Consider the following 24667-nt stretch of genomic DNA (forward strand, 5'->3'; position numbering starts at 1 on the left):
CGCGAGGCTCGTGAGGAGGAGGAGGAGGCGCGAGGCGGGGCTTTGATACGAGGCGGCGCGAGGAGGAGGAGGAGCGAAGCGGGGCTTTGATACGAGGCGGCGCGAGGAGGAGGCGCGAAGCGGGGCTTTGATACGAGGCGGCGCGAGGAGGAGGAGGAGGAGGCGCGAGGCGGGGCTTTTCGAGACAGGGTTTTTTACGTGAGGCTCGCGAGGAGGAGGAGGAGGAGGCGTGAGGCGGGGCTTTGATACGAGGCGGCGCGAGGAGGAGGAGGAGGAGGCGCGAAGCGGGGCTTTGATACGAGGCGGCGCGAGGAGGAGGAGGCGCGAGGCGGGGCTTAGATGCTAGGCCGACCTGGCTTTTGTTGTTCCCCCCACATAGCAACCAGGAAGCTACGCTAGGGGAACGCTGAACACGCATTCACACGCACACGTGATAATAGTTATTTTCCATGACGGAGGCGCGCCGACTCAGCAGAGCTTGAGGCCGAGGAGGCGCGCCCTCGCGCCTCCAGGTGCGAGTGCCCGCGCCGACCGGCCGAAGGTCTGCTAGTCGAATCAGCGCCGTCCGAGTTGTGAACCGATAGGGACAGAATATATCTTTTCATGGGTTACAGTCTATGGTTACTATCCAGTGTCCACGACGACACACATGTGTGCGCACACATGCGTGTGCATGTGTGCATGCGCACACATGCACACGCACACACACATGTGCATGCGTGTGGATTCAGTGTGGATTCAGTGTGCATTCATTGCCCTCTAGCGTTGGTTATACAGAATTGCCTGGGTGGGTGATAAAAACAAGCGCTCCTCTTTCAATTTCCCTGGAATGCCAATTTCCCTGTAACATATATATATATATATATATATATATATAGAGAGAGAGAGAGAGAGAGAGAGAGAGAGAGAAAATAGCTTGCAGCGCGGCACGAAGTGACGCGCTGTGAGCTTGTAGATCTGCATTTTTTGAACAGCCAACTTATAAATGGATAAAGTGGTTAAAACACATTTTGCTGGGGACCCCCTGGAACCCCCCCCCCCAAGGACCCCTGGGAGTCCCCGGACCCCACTTTGAGAACCAATGGTCTACAACTTAGTTGTAAAGCGTATAGACTAGTCTGGAGGGATGCTGCAGCTATAGTCTCTCAGCCATGCTATTTGCTGGTGACTTATGTCCAAGCAGTATCGTTGCATGCTGGTTGCATGATGGTGCTGAAACTGGAGTTGTTGTGGTGTTGTATGGGTGGCTGGAAGACAAAATGCACCCTATAGCGCAGGGAAAGTATGCCAGACAGAATGAATGTCAATGGCATTGGGCTGCTAGCCTGTTTACAGCTGTGGTAGTTAAATGTCAAACCCCTGGCCCTCTGGGGAATGCTTGGTGCAAAGAGCAACACACTGTCTGTCTCTCTCTCTCTCTCTCTCTCTCTGTCTCTCTAGCTTTCACATTCTTTCACTACCCCAGCGATTCCTAGCCTCGTTCCCAGCCTTTACTCATCTGCAAAAAGAAAGCCTGGTCACGACCTAGAGCAGAGAGTGTCTATAGGGGCGGGACTTCCGTTGTACGTATTTCCCCCGGAAACGATCTTTTTCGACCAATCACAAACACTCGTTTAATTCACGGAGAATGTAAATAGATTTGTAAAGGGTCAACGTCATTTCCTTGAGAGGTACATCCGCCAAATTCCGGTACTTCTGTTTAGACACTCAACCGGCTATGTCTTGTCCAGCGTGAGCGATTCCCAACCGGTGGGCCGGAAACTGGCAAAACACAATATAACATTAGTTATATCTGTATCTTATTATAGGATCTTAAAACTTATACTAGTTCCATTGATCCAAGTCGGAACACAATCAATCATCATGATCATGTTTGATCATTAAAATGAATATGATCTGAACAATGCACGCGGCCCACCCATAATAAGTGGTCAGATGTGTGGGTCACGAACATATTTATTCGCTTTTTTTTACTTGGTCTGCTCTTTTTTCCCTCTACACCTAAACTTGTTTGCCAATAATAGCCGATCTACAAGCTTGTAGATCTGCTATATTTGGCTTAATGTTCTCCTCAGAAAAGGAATGCTAGGGTTCAAGTGGTTAATGTAAAAAAAAGTATAATATCACACAAAGATTTGGTGGCTCCCCTGTAGTAACTCTGAGGACCCCCTAGGGGTCCCGGACCCCCTGTTGAAGACCCCTGAGGTACAGGCTCTGTTACTGACCATATTATTCAATAAGGTAGATATGATGATCAGGCTCTGTTACTGACCATATTATTCAATAAGGTAGATATGATGATCAGGCTCTGTTACTGACCATGTTATTCAATAAGGTAGGATGACCATCAGGCTCTGTTACTGACCATATTACTCACACTGCAGCCCACAGATCATCAACGCCTTTAACTGACAAGAGCTGCTGTGGTGACAATTTCCCCGATGACAAAACTGCAGTGCCTCAGACAATAGCTTGTGTGTGTGTGTGTGTGTGTGTGTGTGTGTGTGTGTGTGTGTGTGTGTGTGTGTGTGTGTGTGTGTGTGTGTGTGTGTGTGTGTGTGTGTGTGTGTGTGTGTGTGTGTGTGTGAGAGAGAGAGAGTGTACTGTGTTGTGTGTCACACAAACGTGTGTATGTTATGAAAACGGCAGTATGGAAAGACACAGAATGACTCCAAAAGCAAAATAGTCCACTGACTTTCAATATTACACAGTGCTGAGAGAGAAAGTGAACGATAGTATATGAGAGAGAGAGAGAGAGAGGGGGGGGGGAGAGAGAGAGAGAGAGAGAGAGAGAGAGAGAGAGAGAGAGAGAGAGAGAAAGAGAGAGAGAGAGAGAGAGAGGGAGAGAGCAGATGGAGCGAGAGAGAGAGAGAGAGGGAGAGAGCGAGATGGAGAGAGAGAGAGAGAGAGAGAGAGAGAGAGAGAGAGAGAAAAACAAGATCGTAAATCACTGGCGTATGCTACGACCCTGTTTGACATACAGTACTCTGTACTGTACAGTATATATATACCGCAACCATCTGCAGTGTTTCCCGCTGGCACAAAGATAGTCCGCCGGGCGACCACTCCACTCTGCCCAATTTATTTGCAGCTTCTCACACACAACCCCAAAATAAATGCCAAGTCATCTCTTCCTCCTCCTCCCTCTCCCAAGGAGAATCTATACCCTCTTTAAGAGGGGAGAGAGAGGGAGGGAGGGAGGGAGGGAGTCACAGTCTCCATTCCAGCATCTATAAGCGTCACATACATACTGTAGCATTTCTGTGTCATTCACAAAGTACAGTATGTCGACCCCCAAACTAAACCCCCAGGAGGCGCTATAGGCACGTGTCTGAGAGCAATGCAGTGTGTCCGGATGAATGTAATATTCAAGTACAGATGTACCGCTATTTCCTTCCCGATACCGATTCCGATACCCATAACTTATGTGTATCAGGCGATAAAATAAAATATGACTGTAAATGACATCATCATGTGATACATTACATAGTATTGGAATGGCACAAACTGGCCTATATAACATTTTTTTCATTTTTTTTATTCCACTATTTTTGTATCCCATTTTTTCACCCAGTGCCAATTGCCTAAGCTTGTAATCCTGGGTGCTACTCTCCCTCTGCCAGCCTGGGGAGAGCCCCGAACTGAGCTCATGCTTCCTTCAATGCATGAGGAGTGAGCAGGCCGCTTCTTATCACCTGAGAGGAGGGAGTTTCCCCGGTAGGACGTAGCGAGTGGAAGGAACCTCCATCAGGCGCCCCGGCTGGCCAGGGGGAGGCAGTATAGAGACCAGGATTACTGCATGTATTTTTGTGAGGTTACCTACCCTAGGGGACACGGGGAGAACATGCAAACTCCACACAGAAAGGCCCTTTCGCCCAACCCCACCTAGGATATGGGCACTGATGACGCGGAGGAGAGAACACGCCCCGAGCGCCCACAGCATCCCCGGGGGAATCAAACCCCGGACCTTCTAGCTGTGAGGCGACAGTGCTACCGACTGCGCCAGCGCCACCGTGCCCCCTTAGACTGGCATACTTACCGATACCGGTATCGGAACAACTCTATCAACAAGGCATATTATAACTCACATGTGACAACATGGATCAGACGGGAGAAGACAAAGGCAAGATAAGATAAGATACGATTTTATTGCCTAATAAAAATGTCAATCAAAAATTCAATCAATCAATCAATCAATCATAAGATAAGATACACCTTTATTAATCCCATGGGGGGGAAATTCAGTTGCTTACCCACTTAAACTCCAGCATCGGTGTTGTGGCGAAAGCTTTAGCTGAAAATAGCAGACAGACAAGCCCAAGTGGGCTTGTCTATCTGCTATTTTCAGCTAAAGCTTTCGCCACAATAACAGAAAACAGGAAAGGCACTAGTATTGAGCCCTGAGGGACTCCGGTTACCCATATAGTGGTAAGGCACTAAAGGCAGGACAGCAGTTAAGATACAAAAGGTATTTGCACAGCAATGCGTCGCCATTCATGAGCTTGTCTGCAATTTTTTTCAACGTTTAGAAATTTGGAAACATTTTGAAGGAAAAAAAGGAGAAAATAAAATGTTTTAAATATGCCATTCAATGAGGACTTTTACCTTTGGTACTTGAGTATATTCTGATGCCAATACTTTTGTACTTTTACTCAAGTACACTGTGGTATTGCTATTTTTACTTAAGTAAAAACTCTTCCACTTCCACCACTGTGCATTGTTGTGGGCATGATGTCGGTACGTTATGTTTTTCTCAGTGTCTCCTTGGAGCTTTTATTCATTATCGTCAGCGAGCAGCTCTGTGTGCAGGGAAATTAATTTGCGGGGCCTGATGCCTCCCTCCCCTCGCTCCATCTTTATTCAACATTAATGCCTCAGATTAATCCATTAAGGCTGGGACAGCATCTGTGTCATTTTAGATTTTAACCACTTTAACCATTGTTTTATACTTAGGCTATACTCAAAAATAGCAGATGTGCTATTTTTTGAAAAATCTTGAACATTTGTGCAAATCTTTGAATATATATTTTTTAAAGCAAACATTTTTAACTCAAATCTTTGCTTCATGGGGGTCCTTGGAAAAAAATATTTAGAGAGTGCCGCACTACGAGCTTGTATATCTGCTATTTTTGAATAGCCAAAGACATACATACAGATTATTTCCCGGTCTAAATGGGTTAACCAGACAACTCTGTCTGCCCCACAACCCTCCTGGGACCTGGGAGCTCTGGATGGAGAGACAGGGAAAAGACGAGAGAACGCAGAGAGAAAGAGGAGACAGAGAGAGGAGAGAAAGAGAGCTAAAAACTGTATAAGTACCCTCTAATTGGGGGATGACAGGCGCCAATGGTCTGGTAATGGTACGATGGTGTGGCGCGCCTAAAATAGCAGAGCTACAAGCTCACAATGGGTGACGGACGCGACGCATTGTGAGCTTGTAGGGGTTGAGGGCTGAGGCTGCGGTGAGGGTGAGGCTGAGGGTGAGGGTGAGGGTGAGGGTGAGGGTGAGGGTGAGGGTGAGGGTGAGGGTGAGAGTGAGGCTGAGGCTGAGGCTGAGGGTGAGGGTGAGGTACACAATAGCATAGATATAGAAACCTAGATACCTCATTGGCCTCTGCAGTTCGTTGGAGCGACCTGTTTCGTATGGTGGCCGCCATATTTCCGAGGGGCACGGGCGCCAGCGTGTTGACAACTGGCCAATCACAGCGCGTCTTTTCCAGGACTTCCAGGAATCTAGTTGTCCCGCCCCCACCTGCCTCTGATTGGCCTTCTGTGACGCACGCAGAAATTTCCAGTTGCCCCCCCAGAAGTGGAAGCACGCCTGCCATACAGACGCTTCAGAGCCAGAGGAGGCGTCTACCTTTATATGTCTATGCTCAATAGGCTCTATGCACAGCCGCCATATTGGAAAGAAATTGGGCCTTACTTCCTTCACAGGTGTTATACCAATGATACTAATGAAGCCTCTGTTCCATTCTGGTCCTACGGAGTCAGGGTGCTGATATTGTGCATGTTGGCTCACTGGAAACACTCTGCTACACCAGTGGGTCTCAAAGTGTGGTCCAGGGACCCTCATGGTCCTTGAGGGGGTTAGCCCCTCACAGCTGTGTAACTCCATTTGTACACTCTCAGAGTTGTGGGGGTCCTTGAAATCAATAAGTTTGAGAACCACTGTGCAACGCTAAATGGAACAGAGCCTTCATTAGAATCATTGGTAACACCTGTTAAGGAAGTAAGGAAGAGGCCCAATTTCTTTCCAATATGGCTGCTGTGCATAGAGCCTATAGGGGCTGGGCAATTATCAGAAAATAATTTCTACCAAAACCGACATTTAGAACCAATATAACTGTAGGTTAATCGAATAATCTGACTGGAAGCGAGTTGAACTTATTTTTATGATTTATTATATATCAATGATTCGATACGATTAGCTAGATTTAGATTTTTTTATAATCAACTAAATTGATTATTCTGATTAACCACGTAAGCCCTATATTATACTTCATTGTACAATGGTGGCATGCAAAAAAAAGAATATCAAAAATATTTGTGAGCTTGTAGATCTGCTATTCTCACTATATGAGCATGCTATCTGCATAGTGTAAGTGTAAGCACTTGTGTATCTTCACCAGAGGTCTTCAACAGGGGGTCCGCGACCCCTAGGGGGTCCGCGGAGGTACTGCAGGGGGTCCGCGAAATTGTTGTTTGATTAAACAATATTTTTGTTTGGAATTTTTTTTTATTTTATTTTTTTTTTTCCACCAAAATGTCAAATTGTCTTTAAACATAACATGAATCCATAGCAAACAGATAAATGGAGGCACAATGCACAATAACATGGTATGTTTAATACACATTTTGTAGAGAATTCTTATTTTGCACACCTACTGGGGCAGGTGCGTATAGGAGCAGGCAATATAAAACACAATTGTATACATAAATATACAATATATGTGGTAGCCCCCCCTACCCTACGAGGTAGGGGGTCCCTGCTCCATCTCCCCATCAGTTTGGGGGTCCCTGGCCTGAAAAGGTTGAAGACCCCTGATCTTCACTGTATATAACAGCTTTTTGTTGTATTTGTGCATCCCCTCCTACAAAATGAGATGCTACATCTCAAGGGGCGATCCTTCCTTTCAATACATTCTGACAAAAACTTGTTTGTTTCCATGAATAATAATATTTTCTCCTTCCTTTGTATGAGGAGGAGCCTTCTGGCACGCAGTGGTGTAAAGTAACTGAGTACATTTACTCAAGTACTGTACTTAAAGGAGAATTTTGGACTAAGTTTTTCTTACCTTTTCTATGATGTTATGATATCTTAGGATGAATGGTACAGTAGAAAATTTTCATAACTCCATCCTGGGTCCGCCACAGCTTAAAACGTGCGCGGATAGGCCTTGCGTTAGCTCACATATTTTAATAGTTTTTTTTATTTTTTTTATTTTTTTGATCTGACGTTCATAGTGACAGAACACTGTCCAAAAAAAACAAGTAGACGAGATCGAAATCTCGAGATTTCAATCTCGTCTAGCGAGTCTTAGATTTTTATTTTTTATTTTTTTGGTTGCATAGTGTTCTGTCACTATGAACGTCAGATCTAAAAAAAAATAAAAGCTATTAAAATATGCGATCTAGCGCAAGGCCTATCCGCGCACGTTTTAAGCTGTGGCGGACCCGGGATGGAGTTATGACATTTTTCTACTGTACCATTCATCCTAAGATATCATAACATCATAGAAAAGGTAAGAAAAACTTAGTCCAAAATTCTCCTTATAGTACAATTTTGAGGTATTTTACTTTACTGGAGTATTTCCAATTTTCAGCACTTTTACTTCTACTCCACTACATCTCAGAGGGCAAATATTGTACTTTTACTCCACAACAATTATTTGAAAACTTTAGTTACTAGTTACTTTGTAGATTTTGATTATTATTACAAAACATACGCTACATTATACATTTCGGCCATTTGAAAATAGCCGATCAACAAGCTCACAATGCGTTGCAATGCGACGCATTGTGAGCTTGTAGATCTGCTATCAAAAGATTTGTATACATTTTATGTATTTTTTATCTTGTGAAATGGGACATTCTGCATAATGAGTACTTTCTACTTTTGGTACTTTAAGTACATTTTGATACCAATACTTTTGTACTTTTACTCGAGTAAGTTTCTAATTCCGCACTTTTACTCGTAACAGAAAATGTCTACATTGCACTATTGACACTTTTACTTAAGTAAAACATGTGAGTACTTTTTCCACCACTGCTGGCACAGAGTGCACTCTGTCTCAGGGGTGTTGTACTGATGGATGTCCCTTCCAGGCACCCATCCTCATGCTTTTATACAAACTACAGGCTTTGGATTCACCTCAAATGACCCCGGCTGAGAGCTTGGCAACCTTCCTTCTCCTGGCCATAATATATATACTGCACATTAACCACTTAAACCCTATATATATATACTTTGTTGTAGGGCTGCACAATTAATATAATTTTAATGACGATCACGATTCTCACGAGGACTGTCACAATTATTACATAAGCATCTGATCGCAATTATTTGAGATAATCGCAATTATTTTTGCATATTTGTCATAATCGTTTCCATTTGCAAAGTTTTCATATTACAAAAAGTAGTGGAAATAGCAGATCTACAAGCTCACAACACATCACGGTGTAATGCCTTGTGAGCTTGTAGATGGCACGCAAACTGTCGTACGACAAAGTATCATTTAAAATGTACGTCAGCTAGTGAGGTGCAGCAGTTTTATTCAGATCCATCATGCAGGTACAAAGAATGGAGTGAAAGAAACCATTTTGAAGTCAAAAACAAAGATGTGTATATTAGCAGGAATATGTCAAAAATGAAAGCATGTTGATTTCATTTAGTGTTTAGTTTTGGTATTTATTATGGAGGACCCGTTTTATTATGATTCAAACCTACATTAGCAGGAATGTGCAGCAGCTCAACATGAATGTGAAAGCATTGATATGCTTGTGTCAAAAAAAACAAAAAAGAAATGTTGTCACTAAACTCAGTGAATAATCGTGACCTCAATAATATTGGTCAAAAATAATCGTGATAATCATTTTGGCCATAATCAAGCAGCCCTACTTTATTGTACAGTATGTGAATAGAGAAAATAGCCGATGTATAAGCTCACAACACTGAGCTTGTAGATCGGCTATTTTCGCGGAATGTTCGCCAATTTTAAAATATCATGCCAAGAATAGGGACACTAGAGGTTCCATGTGGTTAAAGCGACATCGGGCCGGCCAGGCTGCCTCCTCTGCCTGTCAATCAGACAATCCAGCAGCCATGAAATGAGCCATATGTGGTGGAGATGATGGGGGGCTTATGCTTATACCCTCAGCGGAACCAACACGGCGGAAAACAGATGATGTTCACTGGAATAAATAGATGGGTGGGTGGCTGGCCAGGCTGCCATGATGATGGAGATTCCAAGTGAACTTGGGAGGAGTTAGGGTCAACATATACAGTAGTTCAAATAAAAACAAAGTCCAATGCTATGGGTTTGAGAAGGTGAATGCAATTATAGAGGGTATCTGTGTATCTGTGTGTGAGTAACCGTGCGTCACCAGGCTTACCCACCACGGAGGAAAGCCTGGTTTTCATTCTAAAATTGAGCCGTGTTATCCGGTTTAGAAAAAAAGTGGTGGGTTCCGGTTGGCGTTGCATTTATTTTTGTTCCCCACATAATGCAAATCAATTAGTTTCGTTCTGCTAGTCGCGCTACGAGTTCGAATAAAATATGGATATACCAAACGATTATTATACCGAACGAAATGAGACGATTAATACCAAACCAAACTAATTTTAAACTTGGTGAATCATTTTGGAGTTGCACGACGCGCTTGGTTCCGGTCGTGGGTTCCGGCCGCCTGATGACTTTAAAACAGAAAATGGTATTGATCCCAGGCTAGTGTGTGAGTACAGTATATCTCTGGAAAAGGAAATACTAGGAATTTGGGGTGAATGCTAGGGTGCATATGGCAGCATTGAAGCTGAGAATGAGTATTGAAACTGGGGGACGGGGGACGGACTCATCCCGTCAATCCCCCTATCCCAGATCATTAGCGGGCAACAGTGACAGGCCAAGGTTCCCAGTCCTTCCTTAGCATGATGGCATATGGTAGCCTCTTTAATCTGTAGCGCCTATCCTATATGAGTCTAGCCAGTAGATTGGGGGATGAAGAGTTTGGGGCGAGCCAGCAGGTCCAATCTGCTTTGAAATGCTAGGCCTAACCAATATAAAAGACTAAGTCTGTTGGTCACACACTAGACTAGATAGATTATATAGATGTACCACGTGCTGTTCACATTTCTGAATAATAAAGTATTCAATCAATAGATAGATAGATAGATAGATAGATAGATAGATAGATAGATAGATAGATAGATAGATAGATAGATAGATAGATAGATAGATAGATAGATAGATAGATAGATAGATAGATAGATAGGATAGATAGATATTAATAGGCAGGTCAGGAAGGATGAATAAAACATCGATTTGCCTGTGACAAAAAAATGCAAAAGGTTCTCTGGCTCTGTGCAGTATTATCATCAAGTTGCTCAGAGGCTGACATGGAAAAGGAATGCACATTCACCGGCAGAAGTTACCAAGGAAACTAGAAGAGCTCCGATTCACCCGCCACTTTAAGTCAAAGAGAGAGAGAGAGAGAGAGAGAGAGAGAGAGAGAGAGAGAGAGAGAGTAGCATTTTGCAGAGGGGAGGGGTTGGGGGTTTGGTTTGGTTCCCCTCCAGCAGAAGTTGCGACCTGCCTGCATTAAGGGGCTTGAACTTAATCCACCACAAGTGAGTCGCAGCAGTGTAGCCAGATTTTGCGAGAGAAATAAGCAAACCAGGTCTATGAAAACAAGCCCAAAAGAAGCGACTATAGGCCACACGAGCACTTTAAACCTATGTATACATCTGCGATTTAAGAATAGCCAATCTACAAGCTCACAACGCGCCGCATCACGATGCGTTGTGAGCTTGTAAATCTGCTATTTTCAAAAATAATCTTGGGAAAAAAGACAACACAAATCTGGTAAAGGGGGTCCAGGGGGCACAAAATGTTTTCAGATGGGGATAAGTGGACAATTACATATTAATTTGGGGGTCCTTGACATGAAAATGTTTGTTTGAGAACAACTGGTTTAAACAACATTTAGGAAGCAAGCGCAAATACACTTTAGAAACAAGCCTCCTAAAAAAGCACAACCCACAACCACCAATTTTCCACCCCGCTTGTAATAAGCAGATCTGGCAACACTGAGCCACATTCACTGAGTCCCCCCCCCCACCTCCACTCTGTAATCAGCCTGACACTATTGTTCCCCTCAATCACATGACCCCTGAGGTGCTGGACCAGAGGCTGTAGGGGCAGCAGCGTGTTGCCCCCCCCCCCAGGCCCCCTCCTCAAGAATCCTATTAGACTCAGTCATCTGCATCACAGCAAAAAAAAGTGCAGATTGATCCTGAAACCTCCTCTCAGCTCCTCCACCTGTGCTTCCTTTTCACCCACAGTGAGGGAGTCTTTGGCGATCTCCCTCTCTCTCTCTCTGTTTTTGTTTCCAAACGGCAAATTTTGTCGCAGTTTCTTACACAGTAGCTGTTTGTACAGTATATTCTCTCAGATGAAAGAGACAGCAGCTCACTTCTGAATTCCACCCATTAAAACCAGGGAAAGCATCTGTCATTTTAGATTTGAGCTATACTGTGTATATATATATAGCAACATACGTTTTTCAGAAAACTCGTATAGATTTAGAACAGTGGTTTAGAACAGTGGTTCTCAAACATCTACAAGCACATCACTTTGTGCCGCACTGTGAGCAAGCTGCGAGCTTGTACATCTGCTATTTTTTTTTTTAAATTGAAAAATCTTGAAAGTGCTAGAAAAGTGTTGAATAATTTAGATTTATTTTAACTCAAATGTTCTGGGGGTCCCTGGCACAAAACATTTTCAGATGGGGGGGGTCCGCGGCCAAATATATATCATTTTGGGGGTCCTTGGCACAAAACTGAGTTTGAGAACTAACTGATTTAGAAGACATTTTGTAGAATGGGCCTCAGGTCTTAATGGGTTAAAGGGGCACCGGATGATCTTTTCAACACAAAGATGCAGTCAGTACAGAACATAGCCTCGGTCCCAGCCTCACTCATCTGCGAAGAGAAGAGCCTGGTCACGACCTAAAGCAGCGAGTGTCTTGGAAGTCCTGAGTGGGCAAGATTTCCGTTTCCCCCGGAAACAATATTTTTTGACCAATCATAACACTCGTTTCATTCACGGAGAATGTTAACATATTTGTAAAGCATCAACGTCATTTCCTTGGGCGGTACTTTCGCCAAATTCAACCATTTCCGGTTGTCAACTTCCTAGACAACCAACATCCCAGGTCTTGCCCAGCGTGTACAGAACATATACCCATGATATGACCATTAACTATCACACAATGATGTACAGAATAAGACCTCATGCTTGCGGGATAAATTCGACAATTGGTATTACATCTGATGGTCTGTGGACTGTAGACTCTGGGGGATAAAGACTTATGTTAAGCCCAGCCTTATGACTTCTATGTGCCACGGGTAACACAGTAGTTTACAACACTTGTTCTTTATTAATCCATTAAGACTATGAGCTTGTAGATCTGCTATTTCGTGAACAATCGTGTGTGCAAATCTTTGACTATGTGGATTTTTTAAAAGCGAAAATGTTCACGATTTTTCAAAAATAGCAGATCTACAAGCTCATAGTGCGCCACTCGGTGCCGCACTATGAGCTTGTATATCTGCTTAATTTTAATAGCCCAAAAAATCTAAAATGACACAGATGCGTCCCGCATTGAATGGGTTAATGGGCATTAGAATGTTCGAAAATCATAAGTGTTCTTCAAATAACAAAGATCTCTGGTGAATGATGATAAATGTAAATATGTATAGGAGGACCCCCTTCCTCGAAAATATACTAGAGATAGAGATACTATCTCAAGGGTCTATCCTTTCAATAGATTCTGAGGAAATACCTGCATCGAGTTGCGTACATTTATTCACAGACTTTTTCCCTTCCTAATGGAGTCAAAAGTTCATCATTTGGATAACACTAGCTATGCATCAGAATCAGAATCAGCTTTGTTGTCACATCACAGGTTTACAGAAGTAAAAAGGTGGGTGAAATTCATGTTCGTGCATAGTTCCCATCGTCTATAATGCTTTATAAACATACTTTAAGGCATTATAATACATATAATACACATACACAAAGCTACAAGGTGCCCCATAGCAACAGGGCTGTTACATACATCCTCTGAGTGTTCTGTTTCAGTCCATAGGTTTATAAGCTGGTGCAGTGGGGAAACGAGGAGTAAAACCACTAAATCCAATGAAATCCACTGGGAATGAACTGGTTGTCCAGTGAAGGTCTGGCTGGGATCATCCGCTAGTTTAAGCAGGTTAAATATCTGACCATAAAAGCTGCCTTTTGTTTCTTTCCTTTTAACGAGCGGTTTAACATAGATGTCAAAGATTCCTCTATACATTTTATCACCACCACAAATTAGTAATTCTTGTTCTGGTTTATTTATCAGCTCCAATTAAAAACACAATACCAGGCCTTAACCGATCTACAAGCTCGTTGCAACGAGATGTGTTGTGAGCTTGTAGATTGGCTATTTTTGGCGAAGAGATTTGGTGTAGACGAAAAAAAGCGGTCCAAGTACAGAGACAACTCCTAAACTTACTAGAGACAACTTACTAAAAGGTTAGGGTTTAGGTGGTTAAAAGAACAACTGTTTTATAGACTGGGATCTTCCAGAGTCTCCAGAGCCATGAACTAATGTGTCTCTCCATTAAACCACCTTATCGTCTCTGTCGGGTGGAAACCTCACATGTCCAAAACTGTTACTTTTCAGGGTTGAAATTCAAAAGCAGCAAAAGTAGCAGATCTGCAAGCTCAAAACGTGTCGCTTCGTGTCGCGTTTCAAGCTTTTGGACCTGCTACCTTTGATGCTTTTTGTGTGACACTGTAATATGATCAAGTAGGACTTTTTTTTACGAAAAAACACAATAAGGAAACAAGAGGTTTCTGCCCGATATATAATTAAAGGTAAAACAAGCAAAACAAAGCTGAAATACAAATTTTTTAAAACACATTTTTAAAGCGAACAGTTTCTTTTTTTTAATTTTATGTTGCTATAGTATATCAGTGGTTCTCAAACTTTTTCATGTCAAGGCCCCCCAAAATGATATGTATTTGGCTGCGGACCCCCATCTGAGAATATTTTGTTCCAGGGACCCCCAGAAGCAAAGATTTGAGTTAAAAATGTATATATATATTCAAAGATTTGCAATTATTTTAACAATTTTTCAAAAATAGCAGATCTACAAGCTCGCGCTACGAGCTTGTAGATCTGCTACTTTTTGAATAGCCAAAGAAATCTAAAAATGACACCGATTCTTCCCCGGTCTAAATGGGTTGAGGAGGTGTAGGACTCAAGTGCAGAACGAACAGGCACAGGCAGAGTAGTGCGGCTGCAAGAGGTTTTTATTATCAAAAACCCACACAAAACACAAAAAGTTAAAATATGGAGATACGAGGTTTCTGCCCGGCAGCAACGTTATGTAACCGAGTTACAGTATCCCTCCATTGGCTGCACATGGAGCTCGGGGGCCCTTCTCTATCCCCTTGGGACCCCATTGGCACAGAGGGTGACCAGATCACTGGGCGGAGGTAGAGATCGGAGTGGCATGGCTGCCGAGGAGGAATGCCAGGAATTTCCCCCTTTTGTAAACACACTGTCCGTCCGTCCACAGTGTCCACATGCTCAGCCGGTAACTGCACTTCTTATCTCATCCTGCTTTAATCATTCTAAATGGTTAGTTATCCATTACTATCCCCCCTCCCACACGAGTACTAGAATGGTCGCCCCCAAAACATGGCTCGCCCCAGGGTCAAATCCAGTGACCTCGGAACGGAACGGTCGCCACCAAGGTATTCCTAAACGTAACCTCAGTAAAACTATGCCTAACCCTAAACGTATTCCTAAAAACCTCAGTAAAACGATTACAAGAATACAAGAACCGGCCCCGGACCGCTGGCGTAGCGGTACGGGCACCTAGGCTCAATGCAGCCTGACAGCGTGTCGCGGGTTCGACTCCCGATCCCGACGGCCTTTGCTGCGTGTCACACCCCATCTCTCTCCCCATTTCCTGTCAGCCTGCTGTCCTATCAATAGGCATAAAAAGCCCAAAATAAATCTTTAAAAACAAAGAAAACAAGAACCGCTGGGGGTGTCTGGTCCGCGAAACAAAATGGGGGTGTTTTTGGGGTGAGCGTTCCGGTTACCTCCCACACCCCTCCGTCCCTTTCTATAGCTTTTCTTTTGGTCACAAGCTTATAGCTGCTACCAGTCTTTTGTGTCACCTGAGGCACCGTATACTGGTATGTATACATCTCCATTCACTCCGATAGGAACCCCTCCAACGGCCAGATGGAGTCTGCTCTCATACTCCAGTATAGAGCGTAATGGCTTTCCAAATGTCAACACCATTGGGAAAGGAGAGTGAGACAGACTTTTTTTTTCTTCTCCCGATTAAGCCGGGGCTGGTTCTGCTCGACTAAAGCCCAGGCTCCTTTCATCTCCTATGGGACTTCTCTGTAGCTGATAGGGATCATAAGTGGCTAAGGGGTGGGGGGGTGGGGGGTATTTTTCTTCCTGGTTGAATGGTCCATCACCGCAAACAAACACGTTTCCAGTATAGTGTGTGGCACCACATCCCTGTGGCTCCGGCGAGTGCAATGCACCCCCCTGTCTCTCTCTCGGTTTAAAAGGAGACGTCAGTTAATGCTGCCTGGCATTTAGAAAACACAGGAAAAGGCACACAGCGAAGCCAAGGTTGTTTTTTCCTTCCCTTACTTTAGATGAAATCCTGTTTTTCCTCCACACACCAAACACACACACACACGCACACGCACACGCACAGTCGCACACACACACACACACACACACACACACACACACACACACACACACACACACACACACACACACACACACACACACACACACACACACACACACACACACACACACACACACACACACACTGTGTTTTGTTAGCCCAGGAAGGTGCAAAGTCCACCTTGGACCCTGAACACATTACTGTATAGTTTGTTGGGGCCATATTTACCCAGGGGGGGGAAGAATGTTGAATTCCACTTGTACTACTGTGTACCATTCTCTACCAGTCATGAGGGACTCTTATGAGGCCTGGTAGCTGACTGTAGCAACATTCTAAACCAGTGGTCTTCAACAGGGGGTCCGGGACCCCTACGCGGTCCTCAGAGTTACTACAGGGGGCATAAAATCTTTTTGTGATAGGAACTTCTTTATTTTTACATTAACCACTTGAACCCTAGCATCCCTATTCTGATCATCCGCTGATATATGCAATAGCATCTGGCTATTTTGGAGTTTGGAGTAGAAGGGGAAAAAAAGTAGAGAGCAGACCATTTTTACTAAGTATTGAGTGTTTAAGTGGTTAAATGTCTGAAAATGAAAACATGAATCCAACATATTAATAGAGAAGATAATGTGTGAACAAACCAACACAAAACATTAATTCGCACAACACTGATAGTGTCAAACAAGTCTATGAAGCTATCTATGAAAAAGTTTAATCTGCTATGTTATACATATAACTGCTATAATGCTATACATTATGTAGTGGGGGTCCCTGCTTCATCTCTCTCTCAGCTAAGGGGTCCTTGGCCTGAAACAACATTGAAGACCCCTGATCTAAACACTTTCCCATGGTGCTGTAACTAACTACATCACTTCAGGCACTGTGTGAGCATAGAGAGTCAGAAACCAGATTGTCCTTTTTCCGGAACAATCCACTGATAAGTTTGTTTAAGGGAGGAGTGGAGCTTTGGGTGGGAAAGTATAAGATTCTTTCCGGGTGTTTTCCAAATGGATATACAGACTCTTCCTGACATCAGTGATAAAGGAAAACGCTGTCTCTGCATTGTCACTGCAGTGCATAGCTGCTGGGCCTTTCAAAAATCCCCTATACTTCTGACAGCAGCCCAGGGGTTTTCAATGTTTTTCAGCCTAACGACCTTAGCTGAGAGAGAAATGAAGCAGGGACTGCCACTACATATTGTATAAAATTGAGTTGCATATTAAACTTTTTTCATACATTTCATAGACTTCAGTGTTGTGTAAATTAATGTTGTGTTGTGTGCTTATTTGAGACATTCACCCTCAATACTTAGTAAACTTTTATTTATTTTTTAATTTGTATCCCATTTTTTCACCCTGTGCCAATGGCCTAAGGTTGTAATCCTAGGCGCTACTCTCCCTCTGCCAGCCTGGGGAGAGCGCCAAACTGAGCTCATGCTTCCTTCAACGCATGAGGAGTGAGCAGGCCGCTTCTTATCACCTGAAGTATCATTCATAGTCGGACGTAAGGATACGTAACTAGCGCCAGCGCTCCTTGCGTTGTCGTTTTTGTCTCCCCCTCCGTCACTTACGGCTCCAGGATTTCCGTCCGTGCAGTCGACATTCACCGTCAGGCCGACGTACGTTCGTTTGTAAATTGCCTGTAGTACCAGTGGAACCCGTTGGCAGTATAAGGAAAAAAAGTTTTCCTCAGGCCCTCTTTCTCCAAAAAAAGACCCACGTTGGTTGGTGGAAGTACTTGAGTAAATGTACTTAAGTACCCGTCGATCCACGGTCTGTGACAATATATAGCACAGTGCAGTAGGGGTCGAAACTCACGTTTTGTAGACAACCATTGTTTTTGTCTAGTTTGTGGACTAGTTTGTGTCTTTTATTGCGTTGTTTTGGCTAGATGCTACAATGGTAGCTTCATGTTGTTAGCTACGCTGATGCCAGCAGCTGGCTGTGTTGCCAGGTTTTGTGAGAGAAATAAGCAACCAGGTCTATGAAAACAAGCCCAAAAGAATCGACTAGGTCCTAGGATATAGCAGATCTACAATATATGTTTGAGAATCACTGGTTTAAATAATAATTGGCCCAAATAAGCAACTACACTTTAGAAACAAGCCCAAATAAAACCGCAACCACCAATACAAAATTGCTTGTTTGTTTACAAGCAACTTTACAGAAAAATAAGCCCAAAGTCGCTTATAATAAGTAGACATGGCAACGTTATGGGTACGGCGGTACATACTAGTGGCCATCTAGTGGATGGATAGGTGTATTACGCCTGTACACTTTAAAATAAATAAAATAACCCCTAAATAACGTGAGCGACTATGCATGCGTCCGTAAAGAACGGACAGAATCCCTCACCCCCTGACGCACGTTTTAGATCCATCTAGGGACTATGAACGGGCCTTGACAGGGGGGAGTTTCCCCGGTAGGACGTAGCGCGTGGAAGGAACATGTTATTCCAACCAGTTCCTTTCCCCTCCATCAGGCGCCCCGGCTGACCAGGGGGAGGCAGTATAGAGACTGGGATTACTGCATGTTTTTTGTGAGGGTACCTACCCTAGGGAACACAGGGGAAACATACAAACTCCACACAGAAAGGAATCGAATCCAGGACCTTAACGTAAAAAAGAAAAACAAAGTTCCTATTACACAGACTTGGTGGCCCCCCCTGTTGTAACTCTGAGGACACCCTAGTCTGCCCTAGGGGTCCCTAGACAGTTCTCAGACTGAGTGGTAGGGTGGGTGTGACAGACACAATGACAGACCCTCTGTCCTCCATCACTCCACACAACCAGGAGGGACAGACAGTATAGGTCAGGAATAACACATAAATCTCCCTGATGGAATGAACGGCCACTGTCTTGTCTGTCTGTGTGTCACTCTGTGTGTCACTCTGTGTGTCACTCTGTGAGTCACTCTGTGTGTCACTCTGTGTGTCACTCTGTGAGTCACTCTGTGTGTCACTCTGTGTGTCACTCTGTGTGTCACTCTGTGTGTCACTCTGTGAGTCACTCTGTGTGTCACTCTGTGTGTCACTCTGTGTGTCACTCTGTGTATCACTCTGCTGACACACAGGACTCACTGACACCAAGTTCACAGAAACTCAAGTCAAACCACATCAGACCTTCAATGCTTTAATATTTTCTAATAATGAAATTATAACAACTTATCAATAAATTAACCAAGAAACTAAGTAAGTAAGTAAGTAAGTAAGAAAGTATGTAAGTAAGTAAGTAAGTAAGTAAGTAAATAAGCAAGTAAGTAAGTCAGTCAGTAGGTAAGTAAATAAGTAAATAAGTAAATAAGTAAATAAGTAAATAAGTAAATAAGTAAATAAGTAAATTAACCAAGTAAATTAACCAAGAAACTATTGTAGTAAGTAAGTAAGTAAGGAAGTAAGTGAGTAGGTAAGGAAGTAAGTAAGTAAGTGAGTAGGTAAGGAAGTAAGTAAATATGTTGTTTTTTTAAAGAAAAAAAGGTAATTTGTTTATCAAGACAATGATACACTTTAATTTCATAATATAGATTAACTTAACTATTAAGGAGGAACTGTCCCTGCAAACAAAATGGCAGTCCTACTGGGATTTCAGTTGGCTGAGAGCCCAGCAGGTACATTCTCTCTCTCTCTCTCTCTCTCTCTCTCTCTCTCTCTCTCTCTCTCTCTCTCTCTCTCTCTCTCTCTCTCTCTCTCTCCTCTCTCTCTCTCTCTCTCTCTCTCTCTCTCTCTCCACATACTGTATATATACATATAATTAAAGGTAAAACCTGAGTAAATGTGTGGTGGAGAGACATATTAGATGCATCTGCTTCCTCCACACAGGTGTGCTGTATCTGCATCATCATACACATGCTCTGTGTGGCATACATGTATAGAAATACAGAGCAGGCACAGTTGACCTCGATTCTGGATCAAGATGGTAAGAGAAGAAGGTCTAAGTGGCCGTGAAAGAGGGTTCATTATTATTATTATTAGGGCACAGATGGCAGGAGCTTCAGTCACAAAGACTACTCAACTGGCTAGCCTTTCAATACCGTGGAATGCCCTGACAGCCTGACACCATCCATTAAAAGATGTGAATCACTGGCTTCTTTCAGAACTGGCCTGAAAAATCATCTATTAGGAGACCACATATGGGTTGGGGGAGGAGGGGGGGTAGAGGGGGCTCGATTCAACAGCAAAATCCTCAACAATGTCATAGGGCCCTTTCAGGTTCAGGTGATCAACTGATTCATCATGTTGATGACAATATATTATAAGGAATGATTCCCTTTTTTGTAATAGTCTTTTATTGTTCATACCGACAGCAGTTTATACAGCGTATGTAGTAATAATTTAAAAAAAGGGGGTATACAATTTTTTTTTAAGCCCGCCGAAATTTACACAAAAGAAACGAATAAATAATAAATGAAAATTTGTTTGATCTGAATTCTTGTGCACCAGCAAAGGTTGAGGTCTGTTGAGGAGCCTCAGCGTATCTCATCTCGGGGTAACCTCTGGAGGCTTCTAAAGTATTGAATAAATGGTTGCCATTTTTGGACAAATTTACCGTTCGAGCCCCTGAGTGAGTATTTCATTTTCTCGAGCTTGAAGAAAGTGTATTACGTCGTTCAGCCATTGGTAAAAGAATGGTGGCTGGGCGGATTTCCAGTGTAGGAGAATCCGGCGTCTGGCTAATAACGATGTAAAGGCCACAATGTCTGTGTTTATAAGGTCCAGAAGCAGCGAGTCAGCAGGATTGCCAAAGATAGCCAACATGGGACATGGCTGTATGCCGAACCCGAACACCTCAGAGAGAGCCTTAAGAATGTATTCCCAGTACAAACGCAATCTAGAACAGTGAAAAAACACATGATCAATAGATAATTAGTTTCTAAGTGCCTTGCTCATATGTTCTCTAATACCCAGCATTCATAGCATCACAGCATGTCAGCTCAACCCGAGGAAGCTGTCAGCCACAGATGTCAACGCCCTTTGTTGACCCTAAGCCCTCCCCCATGACCGCACACACACGCGCGCACACATACGCACGCGCACACACACACACACACACACACACACACACACACACAGTGGTGGAAAAAGTACTCAACTTTATACTTAAGTAAAAGTATCAATACTGCAACGTAGAAATACTGTGGTAATCAAAATTTACTTGAGTAAAAGTACAAAAGTATTGTATCAAAATGTACTTAAAGTACCAAAAGTAGAAAGCACTCATTATGCAGAATGTCCCATTTCACAAGTTTTCAAATAGATAAAATGTATTAAAATCTTTTGAAAATAGCAGATCTACAAGCTCACAATGTCTCACATCGTGACACATTGTGAGCATGTAGATCGGCTATTTTCAAATGGCGGACATGTATAAATGTTTGTAATAATGTTTGTAATAATGATCAAAATCTACAAAGTAACTAGTAATATAATATAATATAATATTTGCCTTTGATATGTAGTGGAGTAGAACTAAAAGTACTTAACATTTTAAATACTTCAGTAATGTAATAATACCTCAAAATTGTACTTAAGTACAGTACTTGAGTAAATGTACTTAGTTACTTTGCACACACACACACACACACACGCACACACACACACACACACACACACACACACACACACGCGCGCACACGCACACGCACACACACACACACACACACACACACACACACACACACACACACACACAGCGGAGGGTTGTCCCCCAGAACAAAGAAAGTTGGGGGGGGGGGTTCTGTGAGGGTGAACAGGCAACTAAACATTCCAGTCACAATGGAGAGAGCGGCCTGCAGGTTCAATTAACTATACTACTTACAATGCTCTTTACGGCAACACTGTGTCCTTGGAAACAAAGTGGAAACTTTGTTTCCATTGAAAGGAGGTATTTGGTCATGATGACAGGCTGGTCGCTGGTGGTCTTACTTTTTAAGAGAGTCCCTCCTATTATGGTCTTTGTGTTACTGTTGCCACTGCCTTTATAAGAGAAACACATGAGATACTAAACTCATGACGTGTTTTTTTTACTAATAATGATGGCACAATGTAAACCAATGGTTCTCAACCTTTTCAGGCAGTGACCCCCCCAAAATAATCATATTTGAACTGGGGACCCCCCAAAATAATCATATTTGAACTATATTTGAACTGGGGACCCCCTGCCCTGACAAGCACTTGGAACGTAGGAATTTGGGCATTCAATGTAGTTTGACTCGGTTCCACAGATAAATATTGTGAAAATAGCCGATCTACAAGCTCACAATTGATTGATTGATTGATTGAATACTTTATTAGGCATAAAAATGTAAAACAGCACAGTTACATTTAAAATACTTTGTCTAACAGGTCCGTTCATGAAAGTCCTTGCGGACTTGTTTCCAATGAGGGCCTTGGTATTCAATTCATAGACATATATAGTGGCACCACAGATCAAATATCAATAAAAACAAAACTGCAAAAAAATAACACTATGTACAACAAAAAAATAAAAAAGGGTGAAAAAAAATATGTACAAGGACAGGGGGGGGGGGGTCGGCTGTCTAACGGGAAAATGGTACTACCTCCTCTTTTGGCCTCCTGAAAGGTGATTTTTTTTAAGGCTCTTTTAAATGAGCCCAGCGAACTGCATTTTTTGAGGGATGGGGTTAATGCCTCAATGCCTCGCAACGTGAGGCGTTGTGTGCTTGTAGATCGAAATGTAGCCTCTTTCTTATATTATTTGACAATTTGGCCAAAGTTTGACCAGTTTTTATAGTATAGTTTGTTTATTACTTTCGATGCAGCATTGGTCTTTTAGGTACTAAAAAATTCCTTAAATTGTCCTCACCTGGGGACTCCCCCCAAAATCATGTGGGGACCCCCATGGGGGTCCCGACCCACAGGTTGAGAACCACTGACGTAAACGTGTCATTGACCACGGTTGTTGTTTAATGATAATCATCTGCTATTTCATTACAATTACCTGTTTGCCACCAGAGTTGTTTCGATACCGAGATACCAGTGTCGGAAAAGCTGCCGATATACCGCCTAAAATGCTGATATCGGTTATCGCCGAGTATGCCGGTCTATGCCATTCCCATACCACATCATTTATCGCATTGATTATTTTTTATCATTTACAGTAACCCCAATTTTTTTTTTTACACACTGGTATCGGATCTGTACTCGATACATAAGTCATGGGAATCGGTATCTGTACATCTCTATATGCCAATAAGATATCTGCTATTGAAAATGAACACAAGCAGATATATTGCAAGTTTGGTTAGTTTCACTGTAGACAAATTCTAACCCTGAATGAGAAATAATCAGGGGTGGAAAAAGTACTCAAATGTTTTACTTAAGAAAAAGTATCAATACTGCAATGTAGAAGTACTCTGTTACAAGTAAAAGTCCGGAATTCAAAATGTACTTGATTAAAAGTACAAAAGTATTGGTATCAAAATGTACTTAAAGTACCAAAAGTAAAAGCACTAAAATGTTTGAAAATAGGTAGCAGATCTGCTATTTTCAAATAGCCTAGGTTTAAAATAGGGCTAAAGTAATGTATGTTTTATAATGTAATGTATTCTACAAAGTAACTAGTAACTAAAGTTTTCAAATAATTGTAGTGGAGTAAAAGTACAATATAATTGCCTCTGAGATGTAGTGGAGTAGAGGTAAAAGTATAGACAACTGGAAATACTCCACTAAAGTAAAAGTACCTCAAAATTGTACTTAAGTACAGTACTTGAGTAAATGTACTTAGTTACTTTACACCACTTGAAATAATGAAACCTTGAAATACATATATCCAACATTCTTCTACATTCAGCTTTGATAGATTCTTCACATTCTTCATGCAACAGGCCTACACAAACTGTGAATAATGGCACCGTGCTAAAACACGACCAAGTACACCAGATTCATTCATCTCAGAATCAAGAAGCCATGCAGCTTATACTTGACATGTTTCTCTTGACTGTTTGATATGTTTCTCCAGTGATGGAAGAAGTACTCACATGTTTTACTTAAATAAAAGTATCAATACCCTATATTGTAGAAATAGTTTGTTACACGTTTGGTATTCAACATTTACTTGAGTAAAAGTACAAAAGTATTGTCATCAAAATATACTTAAAGTACCAAAGGTAAAAGTACTCATGCAGAGGGTCCAATTTCAAACGTTTTTAAATGTATAAAATGTATAGAAATCCTTTGAAAATAGCAGATCTACAGATCTGTCGCTCTGCTCTTATATTGAGACATTTAGATCGTGTCAAAGGTCGCGTCTCACCTAGACACAGGATCTGACACGAATTTTGACTTGATGGTCACGATCCAATTTTATCCCCCGAGCAAGCAGCTCAGTGGTAAAATATGTCAGCACTTGCACAGGAAACGGATTCAGAATCCGGGGTAGAAGAGGAAAGTTACACAGTGCAGCTTTAACTTTGGGGTTGATGAACTATGTATGTGTCTATGTGTGTGTTTGTGTATGAAGATGAGGCCCCTAGAAATTCCAACCATAAAAAAAAAGACTGTGGTAATAGATATGTCAAGTGTGTGGAGCTACACAAATAAAGTTCCCTGCCTTATAACGTGAGATTATAGCCAGATCAAGGGTTACCAAACTTGTCAGGCCATGACCATCCAAAATATTATATATTTTTATTTTATTATTATTATTTGAAC

Source organism: Gymnoscopelus braueri (genome assembly GCF_963280865.1).
Source record: "Gymnoscopelus braueri genome assembly, chromosome: 21".
Classification (NCBI taxonomy): Eukaryota; Metazoa; Chordata; class Actinopteri; order Myctophiformes; family Myctophidae; genus Gymnoscopelus; species Gymnoscopelus braueri.